This window comes from Rhipicephalus sanguineus, chromosome 10, assembly GCF_013339695.2.
Source record: "Rhipicephalus sanguineus isolate Rsan-2018 chromosome 10, BIME_Rsan_1.4, whole genome shotgun sequence".
Lineage (NCBI taxonomy): Eukaryota > Metazoa > Arthropoda > Arachnida > Ixodida > Ixodidae > Rhipicephalus > Rhipicephalus sanguineus.
This window is the reverse complement of record NC_051185.1, coordinates 7,248,051-7,253,487: the sequence shown is the minus strand read 5'-3', so window position 1 is coordinate 7,253,487 and position 5,437 is coordinate 7,248,051. Positions and strand designations below refer to the sequence as shown.

Sequence of the window (5,437 nt, the reverse complement as noted above, 5' to 3'; positions counted from 1 at the left end):
ATTGGCTTTCGCCGGCTACGCTGGGCCAAGCTTGCTGCCTTTCAGCTGATATCGGCTGAGCCAATGGCTTTCACCGGCGAATATAGGGCCAGTTTTTCCATTTTTCAGCCTATGTCGGCGAAGCCGCAAAAGGCCGATACTGTCTAAAGGCCGAACATCCACCACAACCTTCTAAATGCAAAGCATTTCTTAACCAACCAAAGACACTTTGAGCGTTTCTATCGACCTATCTCTCTGTCGGTCTAGCCGCGTATACGTCTGGATGCTCTAGTGGTCGCCTCCTTAACTAGGTATAGACCGAAATTGGCATAGGAGGGCATGATGGTATGGCGAACATGACTGTCTGGCTATGACATGGATAAGGTTAAAATCCTGTGTGTACTTCATGAAACCCTTTCCTCTAGTCACGTGCAGCACATATATGTATACCACGACATACGGATATGCGCCAAAGGTGATCGATAGTCTACATCTACCCAAGAACAGCGAAACAGACATTAGTAATTTAAACGCGAGAGCCTTAATAAAAGCCGGCATCGACAGCGCTGACCAGACGAATGCAAAGAATAAAAATCAGGATGCTAGCAGGAATCGAACACAGGCATTCTGCGTGACAGTCACGTATTCTGTCACAGAGCCGCGCCAGGTTTTGGAAAAAGATCCTAAGCAGCCGTCACGTCGGCGCAATGTCATGAGTAGTTGCAGGGCTTCCTATCTAATACTTTAATAAAGTAATAAACATTACATTGTAGTCCTATGATAGAGGCGTCATGTAAGGTTAACGTCAATGGTGGTTCAAGTGTGGTCTGCGCTTTTATAACACTCTAATAAACATTACATACGTGTTCCTATGACTCAGCAAGCTATATTCAAGCGTTGCTCGATCCCAGAGGAATACGCTATCGAATAACCTTCGCATCATTGCACTGTAGCGTACACACCGTTTCGATAAAACTGACGTCTGTGCTCAAAGTGAGTGCTTAAGTTATCCATAAACGCCAGTGCAGTCGACGTGCCTAGTAAGCCCACGATGTGCACACAATTGCTCCACTTCCAAAAACACGTCGATCCACCTTGTAACGCTTGGTTCACAGCCAAAAAAATGCAGCCTAGACAGCAACTCGCTCACTGCTTCGAATGTAGCCGATTCCCACAATACGTGGGATCTGCTGAATTTTTTCAAAGGGCCTCTAAACTACCGTTGTAGTTGTTTTTTTTAACGTTTCAAGTAAATGCGCCCATCGATTGCTGAGTGCCGCCACGACGACAAGCGCCACACGAGGCTGCGCTACGAAATAAAACATAATCCCGTGCTCCTCTCCGTGCCTTTCCGTGTCATCAGAGTTGGTCGTGACGTGACCAGTAGAATCTGGTCATGTCAGCAGCAGCAGCAGAGAAAAACAGTTCTATTGACTACACGTAGGCGACCTCTTTGCTTATCTTCCTCGCACGGAGAGGAGGAACACTAGGCCAGGAGAAGGGACGATGCACCGAAAGGAGCGTAATAAAACATGTTCATGGGCTAGTTGGCTCATATTGTGTAAAAGGTAATAAAGCAAGGCAAGGCGAAGAAACAACCCAAGGGACAAAACGGGCTCGGCAAATGGGAGGCCCGACGTCCGTGGCCGTTCAATACCGTCCGGTGACGGTATTGTGCAATGTGCTCCTCTCCGAACCAACCGAGCAACGAAAGAGAGATGGGCGATGCCACTTCTCTTCCTCAGCAGTCCGGGTGGTGAGAGGCATGGTGAGGAGTGTCTGGTATAAATAGTGCGGTGCTATCAGAAGGCTGAGGACGAGACGTGTGGCGCACCAGCAGCCACCGTGGCATGCGGCGGGGCAGCACAGGGCACACTCTCCTTGGAATCTGAAGGGGATGTCCAGAGCAGTGTGGCCTCCTGGTCCGGTGTGGCCGAAGCCGCCAGGGCCAGTCACTTCTGGCGCCCTATCTTTTTCTTCTTCTTGAAGAAGCAGCAGCACTTGGTATCTGAGACGACTTCCACTTCGACAGGTAATGCGATGGGTGTGTTGGAGTGCCCTGTGGTGGGGTCATCGTTCGCCAGGTCACCGTTGGTAGAGGAGACGACCTGAACCGAGCCCTGGGGCACACCACCAGCCCCGCCTCCCTGATGTACCCAGCTTCTCGGCGAGCAGCGTATTGCCCGCCTGCCGTGGGTTGCTTTGGTCCAACCACGCATTCTTCTGGGGGTTTGACATCTGTTTCCCCGTCCAGTCGAACTCTCCGTCATCAACATAGCCCTTGCGCTCGAACAGGTCGTGAAACATTTTCCTCAGGTAGTCATAGTCGGGAGTTTCAAAAAAGTCTAGCCGCCTGAATACCGTTTGAATACCGTCACCGTGGCCGTTTGAATACCGTCACCAAGAAAGATGTTTACCCTCTCCCACGAATTGATGACGCCTTGGACTGTCTACATTCGGCGTCCTACTTTTCGTCTATAGATTTACGCTCAGGCTACTGGCAGATTCCTATGCATCCAAAGGACAAGGAAAAAACTGCTTTCATAACCCCGGACGGACTGTATGAATTTAACGTGACGCCGTTTGGGTTATGTAACGCTCCCGCCACATTCGAAAGGTTCATGGATACTATTCTGCGCGGCCTAAAATGGAACATCTGTATGTGTTATCTCGATGACATTGTGATTTTCGGGCGCACATTTAGTGAACATAATGAACGAGTGGACGTTGTTCTGGAATGCATCAGAAACGCTGGCCTGGTTCTTAATGCGAAGAAGTGTCGTTTCGGCGCGCGACAAACATTGGTGCTTGGACACCTCGTCAACAAAGATGGCATCAGGCCTGACCCCAACAAGACAGCGGCCGTGAAAGCGTTTAAAACCGCCTCGCTCAACGAAGGAGCTTCGTAGCTTCTTAGGCCTGTGCTCGTATTTTCGCCGCTTTATTCCTGCCTTTGCTGACGTTGCCTTCCCCTTGACCAGCCTGCTTCGTCAAGGTGCTAGTTTTGAATGGACACCTGACTGCGAGACTTCCTTCAACCAACTGAAGTTCCTACTCACGTCGCAGCCTATTCTCCGGCACTTTGATCCTTCTGCGGCAACTGAAGTTCATACTGACGCCAGCGGAATTGGCATAGGTGCAGTTCTAGTACAGCGCTGCAATGGAAAGGAACACGTCATTGCATATGCCAGTAGAACTTTAAGTAAGCCGGAACGCAATTACACAGTGACTGAGCAGGAATGTCTGGCACTCGTCTTCGCTTTACAGCGATTCCGCTCTTACCTGTACGGTCGTCCCTTCCAAGTGGTCACGGATCATCATTCCTTGTGCTGGCTTGTTAGCCTTCGCGATCCATCCGGCCGTCTTGCACGCTGGGCCCTACGCTTGCAAGAGTACGACTTTACGGTATTGTACAAGAGCGGCAGGAAACACGCTGACGCTGATTGCCTTTCGCGGATGCCGCTTGATACGACAGCTTGCGATGCCGACAATTTCGATCACCTCATTGCGTCAGTGACACCAATGTTCCCGGACAAGGCCACCTTTGAAATTGAGCAGCGGAAAGACGTCAGCTTGGAGCCGTTATTTGCTGACGCACGCGCATCCACTTCGGGAGGCCGCTCCTGCGTTCGTGAAGGACTGCTTTACAAGAAGACCTTATCGGCCACGGGTTCCCGCTTCCTGCTGGTGGTTCCGGATAAGCTACGTTCCTCCGTTCTGCGCGCCATGCACGACGACGCAACTTCGGGTCACCTGGGAATGACGCGAACACTCCGTCGTACACAGGAGCGCTTTTACTGGCCACGCATGCGCCAGTCAGTTGAGCAGTACGTGGCCAGTTGTACCCAATGCCAGGCGCACAAATCAGTCACGACAGCTCCAGCCGGTCTCCTCCAGCCTGTGACGCCTCCCAGGGCTCCATTTGAGCAAGTTGGCATTGACCTCGTGGGCCCTTTTCCACGCTCATCGAAAGGCAACAGATGGATTATAGTGTGCGCCGATTATCTTACCCGCTACTGCGAGACGGCCGCCCTGCCATCTGCAACTGCTGGGCAAGTCTCCTCCTTCCTTCTGCACTCGATTATACTGCGCCACGGACCTCCTCGCGTCATAATAACTGACCGCGGACGTCAGTTTACGGCAGACGTTGTCGAGGAACTCCTCCATATGTGTGGCTCAGAACTTCGACATTCGACGCCTTACCATCCACAGACGAATGGCCTTACCGAACGAACAAACCGGACACTGGTGAATATGTTGTCAATGTACGTGGCGTCCAACCATAAGAACTGGGACGATGTTTTACCGTTCATCACGTATGCCTTCAATACTTCCCAACACGAGACCACCGGCCACAGCCCTTTCTTTCTTCTTTATGTTCGACCCCCTCGTTATACCCTCGATACTATCTTTTCGTTCTCTGATAATGACGATCCTTCTTTAGCCGAAACTCTCTGTCTCGCTGAAGAAGCCCGCCGTCTTGCCCGTCTGCGTACCATAGCATCACAAGACCGATCGAAGCTCCGCTACGACAGCAAGCACCGGCATGTCACTTATGAACCGGGAGACCTTGTGCTCGTATGGAAACCTTTGCGCAGGCGTGGCTTGTGCCAAAAGCTTCTCGCCAACTACGCCGGCCCATTCGTTGTCCTCGAGCGCCTCAGTGCAGTGGACTATAGAATAGCACGCCTGACAGCTAGTGGGAGACGATCTACAAAGACTGAGGTCACCCATGTGGCTCGCCTGAAACCTTTTAGTCAGCGGGACGATGCCTAAAACGCGCGGGACGCTTCGTCTGCAAAGGGGGAAATATTACGCCGTGTATGTGCCGGACTGAGAAGAGGAAGAAGTGTGTGGAGGTTGGAAGAAGAAGATCTCTCGGCAGCTTCGTCCTGTGCGGTCTTGCCATCCAAGCCTTCTGTAAATAAACCCCAAACCCTTACTGTGGGCGTAACAATATGACCGGCCCGACTTCGGCAAGCTCGGTAGGGCTGATGTCGTTTTTTGCAAATGGCCGGGCTGTTTGCCGACCATCGGCAGCTGGTCGGCCAACGGCGTCGGGCCGATGTCGTTGACTTGGCAGTGCCTACCTCGGGCCGCACGCGTCCTGAGCACCTGCCAACCATGACAAAAGCACGGCCAACGCTCTTTTGCCGTTAATCACCGTTATACATTCTGCATTTGTTTCACGCAAGTACATATTTCGATCCCGGAGGGGTCATATTTTTTTTTTTTTGGGGGGGGGGGTATAAGCAATATTAATTTCACTTTTGCATTTTTACGCAACGCTTGAGGCAAACGAGATGAATTGCAAACGTTTGCGCTGAATTATTGCTTCAAATGATGGGAAGTAATAATAACGAAATAATTTTGCACAAATATGCTTGTTTGCATTGTTAAAGACAACCATGCCCAACTGCACTCGAGTGTACACATCGTGGCCCTAAAATTGACAAAT

General features: G+C 51.1%; 1 pseudogene; it reads right to left on the bottom strand.

Moving 5' to 3' along the window:
* Positions 1-1,708: 1,708 nt before the first annotated feature.
* Positions 1,709-3,485, bottom strand: LOC119372314 (casein kinase I-like; annotated as a pseudogene).
* Positions 3,486-5,437: the final 1,952 nt, after the last annotated feature.